This window comes from Psittacula echo, assembly GCF_963264785.1.
Source record: "Psittacula echo genome assembly, chromosome: 3".
Taxonomy (NCBI): domain Eukaryota; kingdom Metazoa; phylum Chordata; class Aves; order Psittaciformes; family Psittacidae; genus Psittacula; species Psittacula echo.
This window is the reverse complement of record NC_137736.1, coordinates 15186643-15211142: the sequence shown is the minus strand read 5'-3', so window position 1 is coordinate 15211142 and position 24500 is coordinate 15186643. Positions and strand designations below refer to the sequence as shown.

The 24500-nt window shown below is 36.8% G+C and overlaps 1 protein-coding gene across 1 annotated transcript in view; it reads left to right on the top strand.

Moving 5' to 3' along the window:
• GBE1 (1,4-alpha-glucan branching enzyme 1) overlaps positions 1-24500 on the top strand; it is a 122934-nt gene that overhangs the window by 93343 nt on the left and 5091 nt on the right. The gene's annotated exons all lie outside the window — the stretch shown is intronic.

Genomic DNA, 24500 nt, shown 5'->3' with positions numbered 1-24500 from the left:
CAACTTTTATTGTTAAATGTTTTGTAGTATTAAATTAAAGGGGATTATTGGATGGATATTGCCTTTCTTCCATAACAGTATATTTAAAAATATAAATAAAAGGAGAACATTAACAAGGTGATGATGGCATTTGATATAAACATGTCTGTACTGATACATGTTCTTTTCCTTGGTAATAGAAGAGCACTCAAATACCGTGTTTATGGGTTTTCTTAAAAGGAATTAAAGCAGCTTCAGAACAGAACAAAACAGTATATGGTATACAAGTAAAACGATTTTTTTCCCCATAAAATGCAGACATGTTTCCCAAAAGTAAATAAGAGTTAAGGAAATAAATATTTATGAAGTGTGTAGTCGGGCACTGAAATGTGCAAGGTCTGATGTATGTGGTTCCATTCAAACTAGCGATGCTACATTTAGAAGCAGGTGTTTAAAGAATACGCCAGCTAAACTGCAGATGTTTCTGCCCCAGATTGACTTGATAAGGTTAGGAAAATTATCGGTAATTCAATGTGGCATGTTAAATCCAATGTGTCAATGCAGGTTGGTTGAGCAATTCGTATTATGCATCCTTGAGTACTGCAAATGTTTCTGTTACTATGTTATAGTTTGCTATGTAAAAGATCAAAAGATTGTAAGAAATGATGGAGGAGAAAACGTAGGAATTCAGAATGCTTGCAATCTGGTGTAATTAAAATGCATGTTACAGCGTGCTGTCTAGTTAAGCAAATAAAGTAATAAATTAGTTCTTCAACTTTCAGCTTTGAGTGAATGCTGGGGGTGAGGAAGAGAAGCCTGTGGGTTGAGGGAGGAGTGGAAATTTCCTTTCATAATGCCTGGAGAAGGCACTCCAGGTGCCTCTGTGCTTCGCTATGCTCTTCTATAAATGTCTTGTTCCTTATTTTTCTGGAGGGTGGAGGGAAAAGAAAGACACCAGAGCAGCATGCTGCTTTCTCAATGCTTTGCTCACCTTAAAGGAAAACAAATCACTCTTCTGACAAGGAAGATACCAGGAGTGCAAATCTGTGTTCTCAAATGTATCTTAGGTTTTCTCTTTGAAGATCTGGAATAATATTTAAATACACCTGTGTCATAATATCATTTTGTCCTCGAAATGTGCAAGCAGATTTCTCTTGAGAGAAGTTGTGCCACATTGAACACCAAACACTGATGCTGCCTTCCTCTCATCTTTCTTACTTTTCACACTAAATGGTTCTTTGTCTTTCTTACGGGTATCTATAAGAAACCACTGCAAAAATCCTGCAAGTGTTCTTATTTTTCATGTTTCTGAATGTTTCATTTTCACTGAAGACTTATATTTTCCTTCCCAATGGCTTATATCCCACTGTAGGCAATCAATGATGCATTCAAACTTATGTGTGGATAGGAAAGTTTTGTCATTTCAGTTAATTGATTTCCTTGTAACACAAACCATTAAGAACACTCTTTCCTCTGGTCTGTGTTTCAGTTTTCTGTGCAGCTTTGCAAATTATCTCTGGGGCTTCATGTGCCCATCTAGTGTGGAAGACTTAACCTGGAAAGGGAAAACTCCATGTGCTTGGTTGAAAACGAAAATGATAGCCATCATGCTGTAGTGGATGAACACTCTGGAAGGCTAGTTTGTTTAATAGCAATAGTAAAAAAATACCAGTTGCTTTGAAACTTGCTCCATGTTTGAATCGTCTGCTTTCAAAGTAGGTAGGGAGCAACAGTCCTAATGTAGCTGTAGTTTATTTAACCCAACTCCCATTTTAGACAGAGATTTTGATACTGAGACTGGCTGTTACTGGTTAGAAGATGTCACAGGGCTTCAGGAAATTGCAAAAATTACAGGTTCTTCTACACAGAAGCAGAAGCTTTAGTAGGGACACAGCTAGAGCGTCTTTAAGATTCTGCCATGGGTAGTACACACTTTATTGTCTGAACATAAATGGCACTTAAAGCCCCAAACGTTCATAGTGTGTGCTTGTGTTAAATAGTGGAAATAATTTATTTTTTGGTTTATACTGGAAATAGTATGGAAAAGAACATCAAGTATTTTTGTTTGCAATGATGGTAATACTGAAATACAATACACATCTATTATTAACCTACCTAAAACCAGAAATGTATGTGGAAAAATATTTGGAGACATCAATCTTTCCCTCTCTAATATGAGGATTTGAAACCAAATTGAAAATAAACCCCTGTATTTGACTAAAGTTCTTTAATGTTGATCTAACCCCCTACAAAATAACAAAAAGGCTTATGATTTGAGTCTACTTCCTCAACTGGTAAACAAGGACTAATAGAAGTTGTTATAAGGCATCTAGAATACTACAAGAATCTTCCAATCTCACCTTGAGAATAAAGCAGTCACTGTTGTTACACACTGGATAATAGTTAACTTCAGTGTGAAGACTGTCACATATTTCCTGAAAATAATAGTTGAACTTACCACTACAAAACTGCTCTTTCTGTACATCCCTTCATTTTCCTTTGGCTTAATTTTTCATCCTGTCCCTGTAGGAAACTGTAATTGTTACTTTCCTTTAAATGTTATTTTTCTGTTCTCTTGCTCCTTGCCCTGTTTTCCCTGTACTTAGGGAAAACCTGCGGAATGAAAGAGCTGTGCCAGTTCTTCGATGAACTTATTTCTATGTTCTCTGCCTAGTTTGGAAGATACATGTGTTTGTCTAGATTTAGACAAGCAATAGCAGCTGCTTTCTTGCCTAAAATAGGTACAATATCCAGTTCGGGGGGCCTTAAATAGCATTTTTAGGTCCTTGGCATCCTTCATGGCACATTTACTAGTTTATGCCACTTTAGTGTATTGCTTTTCAACTTGCTAACTAACATTTTCTTGCTTCCTTCTTCAATTGAAATTGGCTTAAACTCAAATCTATTGATTTAAATGGAGATTAGTTCCTACATGAACCTCTAGCACTATTTTTCATGACTTTTCAGCAGCAAAACAACTCTTAATTAGGACTCCAGAGACCAAGTCTATCTCCCTGCAAAACAACTTTTTTTATCTATGTAGAAGCTAGAAAGTGATTTGCAGTAACTGGTACGTTTTTTGCACTCATGACCATTGACTGATGGTGCTACCATTTGGGTTGACATTTACGTCTGTTCCACTAATATCAAATTTATCTGTAAAACTTTATTTTCCCACTTGTTAGTTCATTTACACAGTACTTTAATTTATCTATGCTTAGGGGTTTCCGGATGCATTGAAACAGTTTATTTCTCTAATGGTTTGGTAGGATGAGACCTTGTTCTTTCTTTGGCCTTAATAATGAAGTAAAATAAAATGCTGTGTATCATCTATTACTTTGAGCATTTTGGAGAGAGAAATATAGATATTTTTCATTTCTCTACTTTTAAGCTAGGATTTTGTAACATAAGGCTTTTGACAATCTTTTGACAAACAAGGAAAGGAATGGTGAAAAACTATCAGTAGCACCAATATCAGGGTGGGAAATACGTATAGAATTCAAAAACATTTGAAATAAAAATGATACAACATAACTTACAATCTAACTGGTAATGTTACTTAGATTCTGAAATACTGCTTTTATTGATGCCTATTCTAGGTTCTTGTGAGACCTCACTTGGAGTATTGTGTACAGTTTTGGTGTCCTCAACATAAAAAGGACATGGAACTGTTGGAACAAGTCCAGAGGAGGGCCACAAGGATGATCAGGGGACTGGAGCACCTCCCGTATGAAGACAGGCTGAGAAAGTTGGGGCTGTTCAGGCTGGAGAAGAGAAGGCTGCATGGAGACCTCATAGCAGCCTTCCAGTATCTGAAGGGGGGCTATAGGGATGCTGGAGAGGGACTGCTCATTAGGGACTTTAGTGACAGGACAAGGGGTAATGGCTGAAAACTTGAACAGGGGAAGTTTAGATTGGATATAAGGAGGAAGTTCTTTACTGTAAGGGTGGTGAGGCACTGGAATGGGTTGCCCAGGGAGGTTGTGAATGCTCCATCCCTGGTGGTGTTCAAGGCCAGGCTGGACAGAGCCTTGGGTGGCATGGTTTAGTGTGAGGTGTCCCTGCCCACGGCAGGGGGGTTGGAACTAGATGATCTTAAGGTCCTTTCCAACCCTAACTATTCTATGATTCTATGATATGTTATTAAGCCAAGGATATTTAGCTTAAACCTTAAGGAGTTTTGTTTTCTTGGACATGTAGCAAACGATTCACCCTGAATTTTTAAACTTTCTTATGCTTATTACTCTTTTGTACTGGTTACAGTGTGGCTTTTTAGAGAATTACTCAAAAAATGGCCTTGAAGGAGTAAATGCTCTTTAAACTAGCTCCCCTGAGCCAACTCCTTTTGATAAACAACCTTGAAGTGCTCAGCTGGTAAAGACTGGAATAGAATAGCTGGCTTGAAGCCATCTTTTTAATATGCTTACCTAGTATACCTGTCCAGTGTGCTTTCTGTGCTGCCAGGTCTTCCAGGTAGTTTAATTTCATGGCAGTTTGACAGTAAAAACTACCTTCATTTTAAGGTAGAAAACAAGAAGTGTATAATCTGAAATCATACCTGCAGTTTGTTAAGACTTTTTGTTCTCTAGTGATAGAACACCTACAACTTTTTTGTATGCGCCCACTTACAACCTGGGGGAGGCTATGGCAGGATGAAGAATCCAAATATATAGATTAGGTTCCATTAGTTGCTTCGAGAGTCTCTTCCAGAAGGTCTAGAGGTACAGACTCTTAATATTTATTGTTCATTTAGGGCTGATCAAAACAATCTTCATTTCTACCTTACTCAAAGCATAGAGGGACTGGGAGAAAAGCAGTTAAAGGGAAAGACCATCTTATAGCTTAAAACTAAACAAGGCACACAAACCTGTCTAATCCCACCTTCACAAATTAAGTACGTCCAAATACTACAAATCTCTTGTCAGAGTTGATTGTAATTCCTCTGTGATAGGGTAGGGAAAAAAGCTCCATACGTGTGTATATGTCATTTGCATACATAAATAAAATAGTTGCTAGCAGCAGTCTGTGTATGTGGTGGTGGGTTGATGTTCACGTTATGGGTTCTCAAGTCAGGAACCTGGAAACAGAACTCTTCGTAGTCAACAGCATCCTCAGAACTGCTCAAGAATCAATGGTTGCTCTGTGTTCATGGTAAATCTAAGTGAGATTTTACAGGGTAGGAGAGAGAGTAGTCTGAATTGGGGTAGCTGTTATTTTTTTCTTTCGGAGTAATGCTGATGTTTCCTTAGTTTGTTCCTGAGTCTTAGGTCTGCATGCTATCAGGTCTCCATTTGGATAACCAAAAAATAAGAATAATAATTTGTCTTTTTCAGAGTAGGCTTGTTTTGTTTTCCCTTTTTTGTACCTTCTTCAATAGATTCATGTAATAACAATGTAGTTTTCATGTAGAACTTACCTTCTGCCTTGTCACAAAGCAGAGTAGCAACGTTTATTTTCTAGTTAAGCAACATCGCTAATGACATGTTAGTAGTTTCCTGAATGCCAGATGCCTGCAGAAATGCTCTACCTGATAAAATCTAAATCTGTGCAAGAACTTAGTATGTAAGAGCAGGGAAAAAGGGTAAGAATGCCCCATTCAAACACTGTGGTAAATGTTGTTTATGTTAAAGCTTTTGTCTTCTTTCTCCTGTACTGTTCTGCTGAATGTACTTCATGAACTTTTGATGCTGATAAATTTTCAGCATTTGTTTTGTTACTTATTTCTGAAAACTTCCAGTGCTGGAAAAAAGCTTTAGTAGCCTCTTACTACACTCAGCTGCTTTTTACTTCTCTTTGCAGTCTGTCTGTACCTGGCTGAAAGAAAAATGGATCTGTTTTGTCTGAAACAGTCTACCAGAAAGCAAAAATATTTCTTCCTGGTTATACTTTGTAGGCTGGCTTCTAAAGAGCGAGAGGGGGTGAAACGAGCAGTGTTTTCCTTTACATTGCAGTCAAGTAATTAAGCAACACAAAGCTGTAGTGGGCTGGTGTAAGAGCATGGTAAGAATCTGTTAATCAGCAACCCTGCCTTTGGCAGTGCGTTGTTCTTTCTCAGACTGCTTTCTGGCAATGCAGAACAAAATAGAATTAAACCCCACATGTTATTTTGAGACATGGCTGAACAGGTGACATTTTGTATTAGTAAAGTCTGAATAATAGATCCTTAGGCATACATTCCAATTTGGATTTTAATGTGTGCAGTTGTGGTAATTTGAAATGAGTTCATCTCAGTAGTGTCATTAATTCCCCAAAACAATGTAGTTTAAACTGAGATAACACTTTATGATGACATTGGAATAAAAAGTAAGATTTCTTTATGAGATCAAGAACTTATTATTTTCACAAGCACTATTTGGTAGCTTAAAATCTGCTCAATGTCTTAATTTTCTGAGGCCATCAATCCAATGCTCACTCAGAAAACAACACTGTACTTGAATTTGCATTGGTCTTCAAGAGGCAAGATATTTTCTATGCAAGTTTTCAAAAGAAGCGGTAAAGTCTGTGAGTAAAGCCTATTAAAGCATCATTTATAAATGGTGACCTCTCTTCTTAGAAGTCTTTTGAGGTCTTCAGTTTGAAATTCAAAACTATGCAGGCTTCAAATGTCACTGGAATTTATCACTGCAAGTGATAGGTAGGCTACATGCTTTGATTTGGAGTACATTTCTATTGCAATTTATTATAACCTTGTTGAGGTCTACAGAAAGAAAATCTGAGAGCACTCTGACCCATGTCAAGAGATTTAATGGAAAAAGGCATTTATATAGTAGCAGTCATTGAAGGGCAGCTATGTATTGGTGTTGGAGGAAGGAAACCTGTACAAGGTAGAAAGCAGACCAGGCAAGTACAAGGGTGAGGGAGAGAGGAAATCAGGTTGGTACTGGAGTGGAGCTGCAGGCTGCGTTAACCCACAACATTCAGTTTTCTTTCCCGTTAAAAAGATGCATTCCTGTACATAATTCAGGGTAAATTATTTCTGCGAGCTCATGGAAGTCGATAAAATCACAGTGAAAATGAGGTGCTTTATGAAGTTTTATGTCAGAGTTAAGTACTACGAGGTTAATCTTGTGTATGAATCTGGAGCTGATTTTAGTAAGCTCTCAAGAAGGGAGAGGAGGAATTTACAGTGGAGTAAATTAGAAAGGGAGTTTAGGAAGAGGGTGAAATTAGTTTTGGCTGAAAAGAAAATTAATACTGTTAGATTTAATTTTTCTATTCTATTTTTTTTTTTTTTATTTTGTGAATAGTACTCATACTTTTTGAGTGGTAATGTTGAATATAAAATACTGCTTCTTTCTTAATGTATTGTGTAAAGGTGCAAGCCTGGAGGAATAACAGCACAAGTGACTAACATCTCAAGGAGAACAAAGGATTATTCACGCAACCAAGAGTCCTACTGCAGCCTTTGTATGGACAGAAGCCTAGGACTTGCTCCATCGGAATAGTTATTTTGATCTCTTTGGAATTCAGAGCAGGTCTGGCAAGCAAAGTATTTGCAATGAATAGCTTCTTAAGTCGCATTTTTTAGGAAGATTATTTAAAAGCACTTCAGTAATCCACTCCTGATTTAAGAGTCAGTCCATAGACTATGGAACATCTCCCTTAAGCTCATCTTTATTTCTTTTCAGGCTAACTATTAATACAAAATACTGCAGGAAACCCTGGGTCATCTGGATGGTTATATTGTAGGTCAGCTCCTTTTGCAGCCTAATTTCACAATCTTTATCTTCATAATGAAGAAATGTATGTTCTTATTTCAAAATATTAACGCTAAGAAAGAGATCCGAAAGAAAACATTACTCTGTTTTAACGTACAGTGTTGGATCGGCACCATGCTTTCCACCATTTATCTTGTACTCCTTACATTTGTGAAAAGTACAAACTTTGGGACTGTTGTGACCCATACTTTTTACTAATTGATATGTATCCTGGAGTAAGACCACTGTTTTATTTCTCTCTTACTATAGATTTCTGTAGGTGTCATGTGCATGTGTTCTCCCTAGGAATGGGGGAGTATGTGTATATGACCTTTTAAAACACAAACCTTAGCTCAGGCTGAGCTTTTCTTCTTTGATTATTTTTGTGGTTGGTTTTTAGTTCATAATGTCTGCCACCATCTTAGAAAGTGAGGAATTCTACGTAATATTACTTGAAGGGAAAAGTGCAGGAGTCTGAACATGGATGGACTTCTGTAACTCAAATGTTTTCTGTAGTTTAAGCAAGCATAGTGAGAGTGCTAGCTATCTATAGATACCAAAATACTATGTAAATATATATTTTATTTTCAAGACTTCTTCACTTGTGTTATTGTGCTTTTTCCCTCCTTGTGTTCTGTTTATCATAGAATCATAGAATGGTTTGGGTTGGAAATGACCTTAAGATGATCTCGTTCAGACCCCCTTGCCATGGGCAGGGACACCTCACCCTGACCAGTCTGGCCTTGAACACTGCCAGGAATGGAGCATTTACCATTTCTTTGGGCAACCTCTTCCAGTGCCTCACCACCCTCACAGTAAAGAACTTCTTCCTTATATCTAACCTGATCTTCCCCTGTTTCAGTTACTATAACCTAGTAAGCTCTACTGAAACTATGTTATGTGGCAATATTATGTTTGAAATAACAGGTTACCTTTTTTCTAAATTTTGTCGCTCTGTGGGCCTTACATGCACTCTCTTGCTTTAACGCATGTCATACTTGGTGCTAAAGCATTGATTTACACAATCAGAGAAATAAAACATGATCTAGGACAAAGTAATGGAGGTGCTATTTGGGGTAGTTTTTATTCCTGCCTGCAGGTGCTTTGTAAAGGAGAAATTGGAAGTTCAGCCAGATCAATTTCTGTTTTTGTTTTAAGTTCCATTTTATTTCTGGCTTTGTCATGAGGGTTGCTACCCTCTTCCCTCTCCCAGTTTAGTCCTGAGTTTTGGAAGGTTTGCTATAAACTGCTATGCCTTTTAATGTCAAATTTAGTAACAACTATTCTAAGGCCATAAGTTGATAAGTATGCCAAAATACTGACGTGTTAATTTCAGTAGATGTAGAGAAAACTTACCTTATTTGCGCAGAATTCTCTGGTACACATAATTTGTTGTTTTGTTCAGAGAGGGGAAAAAAAGCAAAATCAATAATGCCGTACTCTGGTTACAGTGCTGGCTGTGACTAGACTTAGAAATATAGAAAGCTATTTATTGATATCCTGCCTTCCTAATTATGAGAAGGAAGGGGGGGGTGGTTCTTGATTAAAAATGGGCAAGCAGGGAGTCTCTTAATTTAAAATAGTCTTAATTTCCCGGAGTTTAACGCAGACAGAGTTGAAGTTTTCAGGAAAATCTTGAAAGTCCCTTTTCATATTTACTAGTTGCATTTCTATTTATAGGCCAGAAAGACTGTATTTTTAATTTTTCATTTCCTATGAAGGCTATTGCTTGGTTTGAATAAGAACACAGAAATGAATCCATTGCTTGTCTCTGAAAACTTAAATGCAGGGAGAGGCCTGCAGAAATAAATAAAATTTATCTTAATAAAGGAGCTGTCTACATGTTATATACTCTTGGTAAGGTTTTGATTTGCAGTGTCTTCTGTTGTATGACTATGTTGAAAATACTGAGAGACTAGGCGTTCTAGAACAAGGCAGAGAAAAAAGTATGATCTGTGACTGAAAGGCTTATGTTCCATTCGTCCTCAGTGCCTAACTGTAAATATGGAAATGCTTATGCTAGAAGTACTTCTGCAAGGAATATATATGGAGAAAGCATGTAGAAAGCAGTTGTGAGTGTGTTGGGTTTAGAAGTTGTGTATTTCTTTTGTTAAGAAGATTTTATTTTCATCTCCCGGTTTATAAGGGGATGATGTGAGCTGTATCCAAGATACCAAGAGGCTAGGCTTAGCGACATGAGGAGTTTTTACTAGTCTTATGGTACAGCCCTGTCTCTCTGTTCCGCCCTCCCACTATTACACTGCAGTATCAGGTTTTCAAAGGATGTGCTTTCTGACAAAAATATGTTCCCATTAAGATCTAAAAAAGAAAACAAATAATGAAATAAGCTGCCATTGTAGCATGGCTGTGTAAAAGAATGGAACAAAACCGAAGAGAATGAATTATAATACTGGGAATATTTTTTTTTTTTTTTTTTTTTTTCAGAAAAAGGTGTATTTTCCCATGTTTCAGAGGCTTGTTTTCCCTCTTCTTTGTTAAAGAAGATCCATGCAAAGCATTTATCACTTCAGCGAATTTTTTTTTTTGTTAATAAAAAATTCAAAGGAATGAAAAATCATTACTGAGTAATATTTCATATGTCCAATTCAAAATGCCTTTGTGCAAGTAATCTCTAATGGTTTCTTGTCTCTGTTTTGTGTTTTGCATTTGTCACTTTGAATTTCCATACAGCATTGCCAGAGGGGGAGAAGAGAAATCATCTCAGCGTTTGTACATATTTGGCTTTACTCAAACAGTAGGAACATACTTTTCTGACGTCAAAGTTTACTTTTTCCTTCAATAAAGCATTTTTGTCTTAAAGGCATAAAAAGCATTATGTGCTTCCTAATATGGTTGCAATATATTTTCACCTTGGAACCTAAGAAAACTGTATAACTCCTTTGTATCCAGTGCAATGACAGCATGAGATATAGTGCTCTGAATACACACATATTTCAGTGAAATGGAATGCTATTTTTGGAAATAATGTTTTAAAATAATTAATGAATACTTGCATACAAAATAAATTCTAGCAATTATGTGTTAGTGAAAGGAGCAGTAAATGTTAAGGTATTCTTTTAGTAAAAGAATGCTCAAGGAAAAGAAGTTGGAGGTGGCTACTTAAATGAGATTGCTTATAATATTTGATACAGCTAGTTTGGAAGTATTTGTTTCAAAACTTGAAAAACAAATTAAAATTTTATCATGTTTTAAGCAGCTGTAGTGTAATCTAGAAGTAATTTCTGCTCTGATTCTCGTTTATCAGTGTAAATTTATTTTGTATCTATTAACTTGGTGTCACAAGGAAAACCTAAAATGATTAGTTATGTCTTGACAGGCTCACAGATTTGTTATGCTTTCAGCTGATTCAGGTCTTAGGGCTAATTTAAATGTGTTTCAAGTATAAGATGAATATTGTCATGTTTGCATCTGCATAGATAACAAATTGTTAAATTTCAGACTCTGAAGGGATAGCTGTAATCTGCAAATGAAGAGGCACAATATAATGGAGTGAAGAGGGGGTCCTTGCAGCAAATCTCTGTCTTGGAAACTGAGTCTCATAGTTTGGCAGTGCTAGACCATTCATTTACAACTATTTACTTGTTTCCTAACTTCCTTTGGACAAAGTTGATTGAGAAAAATGTGCGTTTAGATAGACAACTAGTCTTGCTTCATGATAGCTTCCTTTCTTGCGGAAACAACTCTAGACAAAAGTTAGCTTTCTGATCCATGAAGACACTTGTTCAGAGTCCATGTGGCATCCCCAGTTGCCACATGGATACACCATCCAAAATACAACTTTTCTCCCACCTGTACCACCAAGCCAAGAAAATGAGCACTGGATTGATTGCCAGTGAATGCTACCAGATGGAGTTGGATAGATTTCTTTTTAGTATTCCAAAATTCTATTTCATCATTTCTCACATTCAGGAAGTATCTAGAGTTGTAAAAACCATACATTTCTATTCCATCGTGTATATGCCAGTCACTTCAGGCAGGTCACTTTGCTCACTCTTGATATCTCAGTTTCTAACCTAACTATATACTCAGAGATCATCTTCTTGTCAATATAAATGCAGCTAAAGATACCAAAATGCATTGCTTGGGCTTTCCTGTTGGCTTTGGGTGAAGAATAACATAGACTGAACAGTGTCTTCCTTTATAAAAGTTGGTGCCATGAAGCTCTTCTGAGGCTTTTTTAAATAATAAATAACAAAAAACAAAACAAGAGCCATCACCAGTAGACTGAAGTCTAGCAGGTATCTAGATTGGCATATGTATTATGCCAGTCATCAGGAAATGCTGGAGTACATTAGTGGGTCTTGGATTTCCTACTTATTTGAACAATTTTCTATGCTAAAATCTGAAAATTGGTAGATGAAATATGAAATTGGCAGAAGCTCTGCCTGATGACACTCTGAGTATCTCTTAAAAGCTCTTTATCAAAAGACACATTACTAGGCCAAAAATGACCAAAAATCTTCTCTCTAGTCTCTCTGCCTGTAGTGAGAATGATTACCTGAAGGAAGGGGAATAGAACAATGCCTCTTAAGCCACTGCATCTTGTGAATCTTCTGATGTCTTAAAACTGTTCCTTTAAGGCATTCCTCATTGAGAAGTACAAGGGGAGGAGAATGTGGAAGATTAACTAAACATGCAGAAAGGGCATTTTCTGCTACAACTGATTTTTCAAGGAAATTCAACATTCAGGTTCAGTCTGGTTTGCTTCCCTATTACGTTAAATTTCAACATATACCTTGTTTTAAGCCTTTTCTTTCAGCATCGCAAGTTTTGGGTTGTTTTTTTTTTTTTCCTGTGTCCCCACATGCAAAGAAAAAACAGGATGAAGTCCTCACTAGACAGTTGTTCTCTAATCTTACAGATTTTGGAGGCTATATTATAAATCACTTCCTACTTGTAGCAAAGCTGTCATCAGTACCCATTCTCTAAGTTCTCTTTCTATCTGAGGGGCAAAGTTTTGCTTCAGTTTCCAAAGCTTTTTACACTGTAATGTGAATAAAGATGGTTTGAGGATCAAGTTTAAGATACTTTAAAATCAAATTTTGTAACACTTCCATCCATATAAAACATGGATGTATAACGTCCATGTGAAGCAATTGCAAATCTATGCTAAATTTTGAGAGCTGATGTGGTGAGTGTTCCAAGACTTAATATTTTTGTGGAAGCAGCATATATCAATGATTCTAAATTAATGCCGGTGTTTAACGTCATGCAGGTGCAGTGACCCATCTGACAGGCTCATTATGTCTTGCAGAAAGTTCAGAAGACTTTTTGAGACTTGGTCCCTATTCCAATGAGAGAAAGAGAAAACATCAGGGTAGTTACTGCCTTGAACAGGTCAGAATTGCATCATTGGAGGGCTTTTCTCATTAGTACATACCTTTTGTACACCTTCATTAGTAGAACTCATTTACAGACAGGCAAGGCATTTCAATCTGCACCATACCTTTTCTGTTCCACAACTGGAAAGTTAATATACTGACTGATAGTCATAAGTAGTTCAGTTGATGATGAGGCAGATGTGACTCTTCTTAAAACCTGCCCTTTTGTAGCAGGGCAGAGTACCAGAGGCTGATTACCTGAGTACTGATTTCTGGCTGTTCTTTCTGAACAAAACTTGCAAGTGTCCATATCCATTTCCACAGAGCAAAAAAAAAAACCCAAACCCCAAAATGAAATGAAACCCCAAAATGAAATGAAACCCCAATACAAAAATAACCTTGCCTTAGGCATCCTGGTTATGACTGACTGCAATGAGCGGAGATCTTGCAACAGATTATGCTGTCACCATACAGTTGTTATGCCAACACTTTGAAATATGCTAAAACTGATAAACTTCACTTAGAAAAATGGCTTTCAAGTGTCTGGTTAGAGTCTTAAATGAACCAGTCACCTTCTTTCATTTCATATGTGACTATCTTAAACAAACCAACAAAGAACACAGAGCAACAAAAAAACCCAACACAATAAATATCCCCCACAAAACAAAACCCCCTTAAAGATAACAATGCATAACTTGAAAGGGAGAAAAAGACTCAAACAATGAATACACAAAGTAGGAAAATTGATAGGGAATGTTCTTCTGATATGTACTTTAATTATGTTTAGACCAGCATAAATAGTTATGAGCCAGTGAGGATGCTGCTTTTGAAACATACTCTGCAAAGCAGCAGGTTCATTCCTTGGACTATCAGTATATTTCAAAGCTTTCCAAATTAAGATGAAACATCAAATTCCTGTGAGGTGAAAAATAAAAGAATTATTTCCATTTGATAGAATTTAAGCTGTTTATAGTAATGTTTTAATCTATTTATTTACTAGTAAGCCGAAGGAAAATGAATCAGAATGTAAATGTATTGTTTAATTTGGCATAGTGCAAATGCAAATTTGAACCTCTTTCCTCCTCAGGTTACTCAAAATACACTCCCACAAGGAAATTTTGGCAGGTTTTTATTTTTCTAGTTTACATTGCCAGGTTTGACTTCTGTTAGTGTCAGTCTTCTTTAACCACTTAAATTTGTTGTCTGATTAATGAGAATCCCTGTCTATGCTACTGTTAGATAGGGGTTTTTTTTTTCGAATAGCAATGTGCTTTAACTTGAGTTATTAGATAAAAATTCCTTCTAAGACACCAGAAAATCATATTGAAACACTGTTGGTGTGAGAGGACATCCGATAAGATAATGCCTAAATCTCTGATGTGTTCTGATTTGGGTTTGGGGGTTTTGCATCGTCTTAAAATAGAACTAGTGTTGAACCAGTGTTTGTCTTAGCAACTAGACACAGATCTTACTGTCCTTTTCCAAGACAGTACCTTGTGCAGAGTTCTGTTCAGCACTTGAAGTGGGACTATGGGCAACAAATGAGAGCAGTGTCACTCTTTTTCCAGTGACATGTTGCAATTTTGTGGATCAACAGCTATGGTTGGAGGCCTCACAGCAGTTTCTGCTGATTGCTGCAGGCAGTCCAAGTGGGCTAGGCTGGACTTATGCAGAGTTACTTATCTTCCTACAAGGCAGCATGGGGCAGCTGATAAGCAATATCTTAAAGCTGTAGGGAGGCAGTGGCTGCTGGCTCAGAGCTTCAATTGGATTTTTGCCTCTCAATCCCTGTGACCGACAGGGTAGTCCAATCTCAGCTAGCCCTAAACTCAGCAGGGGCCTCTACCACTCCTGGTGCAGCATCTTGGCCTTTTTTATAACCCAGTTTCTGCTGCCTCTGATTCACCCTTTGCTCTCTCCGTTCTTCGCACACTGCTGTTGGATTAAATAAATTCAGTCACACAACCTAGCTGTCAACTGGTAAACTCAAGCATACATATTTGGGATATATTTTGGGCCCTTTTGTCTCTTATAGCTCATGTAGTGTATTGCTGTCTGAAAATGGTTTAGTATGAGCATTTGGAGGTGGCAGTATGAAGCGTTCAGTTTTAGTTGTTGCACACACTTGGAGTCCTTTATCTACGCGTACAGTTCTTTTAATGAATCTTCTTATCTCATGTATCCCATCTACTTTAATAGCTGTACAGGAAAGCAGACTGGGCAGCTGAGAAATTCTATCTCAGGGTTGTTTTAAACTGTTAGTAAAGCATATGACTCTCAAAATGTGGATTATGTGTTTTATTTTTCCCAGCATGTTTGAATTTTACAGATGGATAATATTTTATTCATCCCCCAGCAGTAGCCCTGAAGCAAAGGGGATTGTTGGCCAATCTTTTTAAGTGTCAGTAGCTGGCATTTATTTTCATCTGCTGTGTATATATTAAAAAAAGCCCCAAACAAACAAAAACAAAACCACAAAAAAAAAAACACAACACAAACAAAACAAGCCCCAACCAACAACAAACAAACCTGATCTAAACTTAAATCCTCAGTGCATGATTATTTAGCATCACCCTCCTACATTCTTTTGCTGCGAGGCAGAAGTACAATAACAATTTAAATGTCTTCCTGCTAAGTAGTGGAATTGAAGTAATTGTGCTGAACAGTAGGAATGCTGAATTTTGCCAGGGCTGTGCTTTTTGTCAGCTCACTGAGGCAAGTCTGCTTCTTGAAAAAAAATTATATTGAGAGAACTCTGTAAAAGAAACCTGGCTTTAAAATACTTCCACCTCTTCCTATTTTGGAAGGCTTTCTGTATGCTGAAACATTGCTAATATGCAGTTCGGGGTTATAACATTTGCCTTTCTCCTTAACAATGAGCTTGGATTTACAAGCTGTGCGTTATGTTGGCGTGCTGTTATCAAACTCCATTAAAAAACTGAAAGGAACATTTTGAAAATAGGCCTGTATCTTACTGATCTGTGTTTTCTGAACAGTATGTAGTTGGGAGATGTGATTATGTTCATAAACTTCTTTGATGTATGTTGCTATAATGTTTAATTGCCAAGTTAGGAACCTGTGAGGATCTTAATGTAAGAAGTTTCTTATCAAATATGATATATGGTTAATTTTGGAATCATTTTACTGTTCTTTCACACTTCAGTGTGGCGAAGGTCTCTGCTAACATTAAGATTTTCTACGTGTGTTGTAAGTTTATATAAAACTCTGTACTCCTCTTATTTCTATAAACATTTATTTTTAATTTTCTTTTGTCCAAGGATTCAGAAAAGGCCTTTGAGCTTTACAGCTTATCTGAAAGATTAAGCTATCTTCAGACCTAATTATAGAGGGGTTGCATTCGCTCACAGCAGATCAGTTAAGTGTATGTTCATCAGAACTGAGCTAGACTGTAAAACCTGGGCTGTTTAAGCACAGAAAGTTTGTATTGCTGGCATCTATCACAAATACATCAGATTTCACTCTTGTTCTTTGGGAGCTCTACACATCTTTTTTGCTTGTTCCGTCTCTCAGAGCAAAGTGTGGCACTGGGACATGTCACATTATGCAGAAAGTCCTGCGAAGGACTGTGCTCACAGCCTTTTCCTGACTCCAGGGTAATTTTCTAAGTAAAACAGGTCTTTGCAGGAATAGTATCAATGAATGCAATCAGAGAATGTAAAGTAAGCTTCATGGGTAAGGGCTGTCACAACACTGCTACCTTGTGTTTGAAATGCAAGCCATGATTTCAGCTTGGCTGCCCTCATATTAATTTAAAAGTACCTTTGAAAACAGCAATGATAATTACCAATATGAACTGCTATCTCTCATATGTATTTTCAGTAAAGGTTGAGAAAAGTTTGAGTAGGCAGGTATCGCATCAGCAAGTGCACTGCTGAAAAACACTGGGTAGCATGGTCAGTGGAGTCTTCTATAGGGAGACTGTTACGAACTGGGAATGATCCAGAACAGGACTAGCTCACATGCAATGCACCTAGCTCCATAGCTAGTTTTCTGCTAAAATTAAACAATTTTTCTGTTTGTTCCAACTATTCTTAAGCAAATATCCTTGCGTATGTAAAGTATTGCTTGAGTCAGGTATTAGTTGCACCTAATATTTCAGCTGTTCTGTAGAATTGTGTTTAGAAGCAAATAGACAATTTGATTACATTTGTATATAAATTTATTTTTATATATTGTTTATATATAGTTTTGCATATATGTAAGTTCACAGTGGTGAAACATTACAGTAACAGGTTGCTTTGAAACAGCACCAAGTCCTGCAAACAGAATACTGCTTGTACCTTCAAAAATCGCAAATCACCTAACATTCAGAATACAAGTAGCTGTTTGCTTAATGACACCAAAACATGTCCAGTATGTGAACTTAGAAATACTTTTGATTGTTTTTTTTACATCAGAAGAGTCTTACATTGGCAGCCACAGCGTTGAGTCTGAGTGCATCAGAGGTAAGTCTCTGGGCTCTTTCTTTGAGGAAAAGGTGGTGTAGCTAGCAGGCAGGATGAGGCTGTGACTTTTCAAAGACTTGGAATAAGCACATAATTCTGTTTTTGAAAATACCATAGTAAGTGCCCAACCCCATTGAAAACAATGGCATATAATACTTTAAATTGTGAAGGTCTTGATGGCTTTCAAAACAAATGTGTTTTAGGAAGTGTAGAAATACATTGTCAGCATAGCAGGGTTGAGCCAGCCTCAGATAGAGGGCAGGAGGCAGCTGGCAGAAGAAAGATTTAATGTAGGGTCAAAGTAGCGATAAATCACTCTAGGACAAATCTTGGGAATCTTCTTCCTTGTGAACATTAGGTAAGAAGTTGTTCAGGGCTGCAACTAGAAGAATTCTCTGATGGCTGATTTGATCTGTTTCAAGAAAGCAAGACAAGGGGATCTCATTAATACATATAAATGTCTCAAAGGCAGGTGCTGGGGGATGGTGCCAGACTCTTTCCAGTGGTATCCAGTGGTAGGACAAGGAGCAGTGGCCATAAACTAAAACACAAGAAGTTTCACCTCAACATGAGGGAGAACTTACTTATGTTGAGGGTGTCAGAGAACTAGAACAGGCTGCCCAGGGAGGTTGCGGATTCTCCCTCTCTAGAGACATTCCAAACCTGCCTGGGTGCGTTCCTGTGTGACCTGCTCTGTGTGGCCCTGCCTTGACAGGGGGTTTGGACTGGATGATCTCCAGAGGTCCTTTCCAACCCCAGTCATTCTGTGACTTTCCTTTCTGTTTACTTGCTTGAAATACTGTATAGAACTGTGTGAAGACATAGTGCTGTGTTAATATTTGTTAATCAAAGTATAAGGCTTTATTTTCTTTCGAAGTGTTACAGCATTTTAAAAGTTGAAGGTTTAGAATCATAGCATCATAGAATAGTTAGGGTTGGAAAGGACCTTAAGATCATCTAGTTCCAACCCCCCTGCCATGGGCAGGGACACCCCATACTAAACGATGCCACCCAAGGCCTCATCCAGCCTGACCTTGAACACCGCCAAGGATGGAGCATTCACAACCTCCCTGGGCAACCCATTCCAGTGCCTCACCACCCTCTCAGTAAAGAATTTCTTTCACCGTTAGTATCTTTGAATGTGGCTTCATTAATATTTATATATTCAAGAGTCCTGACGTCTGTCATTTGGGCTGTTCAGGAAGTTTTCTGTTTCAAATAAACGAGGAATTTAACAACTCCATTTATATTAAGCTAATATAGAGGAGTTTGGAGAAGTGTCTGACACTGTATAGTCTACAAAATTGTGTTTCCAGGCATCTTTGTTCCTTGCCAGCTTTGACATCTATTGTAGTCCTCTCTGTAGTGAAATAAGCTTCTGGTGAATGCCCAGACTCCAAAGGTGATCTGGTAATTTTTTATTTCTTATTATTTTTGAATTTATGAGCTGCTTTTTGAAATAGACCAAACTTTTAATCTCAAATTTTGTTGTTTTGTGCTATTAACAAATGCATAATTAATTTTAACTAGATTTGTTCCTATAGCAAGAACAGAATATTATTAAACTTGCGTTTTTGATGTATATCATATGAAAAGCTTTAACTTTTATATGTATCAAACACTATTCAAGTGGTCTGTCTCTTCAGTTTACATTTTCTTTCTGTTTTAGTAACATAATCCTTTATATACTCTTTCAAAATTAGTGGATGCAATTCTGGACTCACTGACACCAGTAAGAAAAGTGATATTTATTGACTATATTATGACAAAAGTTTTGCCATCTTTGTGTGGCCTCATACTTTTCCAGTCTGGTCCTTGATTCACTTTTTAAGCCCATTATCCTGTCAGTTGTGGTACCAGTCTGTGGTCAGTACCCCACACTGAAAGATTTAGCTACAACTTCTTTCATGACATCTTCTATTCAGGAAAGTTTCCTGTCATAGGTTTTGTATGTCTTAGCTGGGTCTTGTTTTTACTGGGTCTGGTTTTAGTTGTGTCATGTTTTTGACATTTTTCTTTTCTTTTCAACCTTTTCAACGTGCTGTGGAATATTTCTGCTACTAAATATTTTAGTGAGCTCTTGGAAGCGTAAATAATGTATATTTACTTAACTTAAATAATGTATACTGTGTATGGACACATAGAGCATAGTAGAAATGTCACAGTATCCACGTCGGTCGCATTTTTACCAAGATGCAGCTAACATGAAACAGCAAAATGGGTATGGTTTCAGTGTTACAGCAATGAAAATAATTCATATTGTTACTCATTTTTTTGAAAGACTGCCTCAGAGCATGGAGTAAATTTTAAATCTGAAATACATTATTCTACACTGGGGGAGGAGTGTTGAAATGTAAACTTTCAGGACTGAAAGTTTCTAAGAGTAGGTTAGTAAAATAACCCATCCACTCAGGGTCCCTTCTAGTCCAGATAAGTGATCATGGTACTTTTTAAGTAAATATGAACTGCAGAAACTCAAAGTTTCCTCACCAAAGCATCAAAGGGAAAACAGCTGCCCCTAGGAACTGAATGCTGTTGTCAGTGACATTGCTAATATTTCATTGAATACTCTTTTGATGGAACACTACAAATAACAAATGAAGGGATTATTTATTCCAGATAAATGTTTTGTCTGTGTAAATACAGTTCTACTAAACACAGACATGCTGGCATAACCATCATGCGCTCTGCTTCTGTTGGAAAGTAAATCATAGTAAGCAGTGCCATGGTTTGTCCACTTTGCCTGGCTGTTCCTCTGTGTAAGTAAGCCACCATCCAGCCTTTCCTAATACAGGTTTAGAGGTTGTGCTTCTGAGCAGAATCACTTATTTTCTTTTTACTTGGCTGGGTTGCAGTTTTGTATGGTGCAATAACTCCAACTTTTTAACATCAGTAGGAAATAAGTGAAGATAGGCCAACCTTGATAGGAAGGGGGAATGAGAAAGAAGCAAGTTACTGGTGTACTACAACCTATATTAATTATACTTAATTTCAAATACTTTGAAGAGAGGGCACAACTGTGCTTAAACGTTAACAAAAATTTCACCTGAAACATAAGACAGCAAGAGCTTTAGGGTAACCAAGCTAGCTGCTGTTACGATATGGTATGTGAGAATGCATCAGCTGGCTTAGAGCTGTTTAAGGGATGTTGTTTAAGATGGAACTGTAAGGGAATGTGTTGGTTTCAGAAGCTATGAGCAAGCACAGGCATCTTAACCAGTTCCTGCTTTGCTTTGAATTACAGTAATTCTCCCCCAAAAGCCAACTAGATAAGCCAGACACAGCCCTTGGAATTATGCAAAGGCAAACTATGGTGTCAGCTATTGCTTATGAATTTAATAGAGATGAAGTAAAATGTATTTCACCAAAGTTTGAGGTGGGATTTTATTTCTTTCATTTATATTATGTTTTACAGCAGTATTTTCCTCTTGAATTCAATTGAAATTTTCAGAAATTAGTTTTCCAGTTTAAAATGAAGACATATGAGAGAGAAGAATGTACCATAACTGGGAGAAATGTCTTTTAACAGGATTTCTGTTCCTCCCTTATTTGCTTAATATGATGTGTTGGGAATGGAGTACAGTAAATATGATTTGAGGAGAGTATCTTAGAAATACCACTGAACTTTAGAAGAGCTGTGATCAGCTAAATATGTTTTATAGAAAAAGCTAGTTAAATATTGCAAGTTGCAGTATGTGTGAAAAAAAAAAAAAAAAGAGATCTTTTGATAGAGAGGAAAAACTTCATGGCACTTATTCTCAGGTGAAGATTAGCCCTATCTGGGCTTGACAGCCTGTGTACGAAGCAATAGCATGATGTGATTTGAAATGGCTGGTATATTAAAATAGGAAAATGAGAGTACTGGACCTTTTAACAGTAATATAAAATTAGTACAGTATCTTGCAGAAGCCCAGACTCAGCAGGCAATTGTCGGCTTCTATAAAAAAAGAAAGAGAAATTGTGAAGCCTCTTGAAGTTAAACAAAGTCTCTATCACAATATTTGCTTTCCTGGGTTATTTGCTTGTGTTAACCTGTGCCTGTTTGCCTTAATGACTGAAGGAAAAATAAAGCTGATCTGTTTGCTTTAAAAAAGATATTTATTGCAAGTGACATATATTCCAAAGGTACCTATTTTGGAGGAGAAAAGGTCAGTAAGCAGTAAATGACTTTTTATAAAAGTATAAAAGTAATAAAATATTAGTAATAAGTACAGCTTCTAAAGTTAGCATTTTCCTGCTGAGCAGTGTTGTACAACTTTCCATTGCCAAAAGCTGTGTCATGAATAATGTGTTTATATACACACAGTTTTCATGGGTTTGTAAATATTTTTTATGCTGTACTTAATTCTTTCCGCTATAAGAAACTACGTGTTCATTTCTTGGGGAAGTAAGAATAGAAACCAATTTTCATAGTTCTTGAACTGTTCTGCGTTTGATTTGAACACTTATAGACGGTTAAGGAAAGGGAGGAGGGTCATTTGCAGAATCTCCAGGATCATCACTAACAAGTCTCCCAAACTTTTTGAATCCATAAGCGGTTTCTCTGTGACCAGTGTTGGAGTTTCATTTAGTATAGAAGTCTCAAAAGAAGAGATGGAGTGTGTATTGTCCCAATTAAGGTTTTGCCAGAGCTGATATTCCCCAACACACTAATCTTATTTTATGAGATGGTTATGTAGAAACTTTCACAACTACCAGTAGTTCTCAAAAGCCAAAAAGCTGTGGTTCATAAATCTAAAAACATCGTGTAAAATTCCTTTTGGGTTATCTTGAAGAAAGGGTTTATGTGATCTATTTATTTCATTTCTTCAGATCTTCAACAACTAATCATAGATTTTGGAAGAAATTGGAGATAGTATTGCAGTCTGATCCTTAGGATGCTGGGGAGGCCCACCATCATTTTCTTTTGGATTTCTCAAGGCAGAGGGGGAGGCTTAAAGCCTCAGCAGGAGAATGTCTGCTGTTTAAAAGCTTGGATATTCAAATAATAGGTAGGACATTTGAAAGGGCGAACTACCTAGGCTGACTATGTGCAAATGCAGTACAGGCTTCCATGTTAGTTTTAGGAGTATAGTCTGTAAGAGGAGTGGGCATTGTCATGTCCTAAAAAAAAATGGAGCCTGTGGAATGTTTTGAGGAAGCATCATTTATGATTCTTGTATTCTTTGATCCTTTTCTAGGCACTTGTTTTTAGCCACTGTTAGAAAAGGGCAACTAAATAGACATAAAATTCTGATTCAACAGGGTTTACTGGTATATTAAGAAACAGGCCTGGAATATCATACCTGCATAGTGTTAAAGCTATACTTCCAAACAGTTTGCTGTGAGAAGTTGAGATTGAGAAGTACTAAAGAAGAGAAGAGAGGCTGTAAAAGCAGAAAATATTGTTATAATAGAAGCCTTTATTTAGTGCTGTTTAAATTAAATCAATATTATTCTGGTGGAAGAAAAAGAAACTACATTTCCAGATATAATACTGTAAGATTTCCTCTTGGAGCAACAAGTCAGACATGCCACGGAATTCCTTGAAATTCCATTCTGTAGCTTCCCTGGATCTTCTAATCAGCTACTGTGGATAGAGTACTGTATCCCTGATGCGATCTAGGATCATTTTAAGGACTTAGTACTTTCCTATGTCTGGGATAGATTAGAGGCGTGCTTGTGGTTTTTCATCGTTGTTATCACACCAGAGGAGACTCATTCTTTGATCCTTTAATACAGGCAAGGTTAAGCATCCCTTCTCTTCTCCAAGAGAAGATATGGAAGATCAGAGTTTCAAAGCAAATATGGTATTTATTCTGATTTTTGTCTTACCATAGACTGGAAGAAGACAGTATCTAGTATTTTAAAATAATTGGAGAAAATACTTCTATCTCAGAACTGGCTTTACCAAGACCTCTTGTTTTACCATTACCTCATGAATGAGATTTCCTCTAGCCTGTGTTTTTTTCAAGAAATACAGCAGAATGGTTTGCCTGAATTTGGTTTTGAGTTGTCATTTTTTTTTTCTTTTTTTTTTTGGCTTTTCTGGACCAATATGTCATTGCTTACCAGTGCTAGAGAAATTAGAAAAACATGAAGGTCTCCATGTCATGTAACCCAAGTGTTCCAGGAGGAGTCCATTTGGAATTCCACTTTACTGTATTGTTGCATTGATGACAAGATTAAATAAATGCTTGTAACGAAGATCATCCTCTCGTAATTTGAAGGCAGTATTATTTCTTACTTGTTTTTAGTAGAATGAATGTTAGAGAAGAATATTTGGTACAAACATGAGTAAATACAAAGTATCAAAATTGCTCAATATCCAAAACTTTTGCAACTAGGGAAAATGAGGATTAATTCTTTGAAAAAAATTTTTTTTTTTTTTTAAATAATGAGAAATATGTGCTAGCTAGATCTGATTTACATTGATTCTGGTTATAATCTGCAGATTGTTGCATTGTCATCATTGCTCACAAAAGTAGTGAAGTTAAATTCAAATCAGTTACAACTCCTGGATGAATTGGTTGTCTGACTGGTGTAAATTGGTCTAATGTTACTTATTTTGATAGAAATACGTTAAGGCGGAACTGTTGAAACGTTGTCCCACTATGTTCAGTTCCCAACTCATCAGTGTTAAACAGGGTCTTTTCATAGTATTTTAGATCATTTAAAAACTTGTTCAGCTTTATACACCTGATTAAACTTCTTACCTTTGATGTATAAACTACTTGCTTTAACTGCTTTTAAAGTATTTAATGTCATACTTAATTCGAAATACAAACAAAACAAAATAACAGACATCTCTTGACACTGCTGCATCTTTTGAACGTGCTTTCAGTTCTGCTTAGCCTAATTTCTTGAGAGAGAATTGCTAGTAGAGATGTCTAAAGAAGAGAGATCAAGAAAACTTTAATGACCTGTGGGGCGCAGCTTCAAAGCAGTCATCAGCAGCATAACTACTTTGCAGTATAAATGCATTTCTGGCCTAATAAACAAGTGTGATGTAAATCTTCATTATAGCAGTAGGAAGT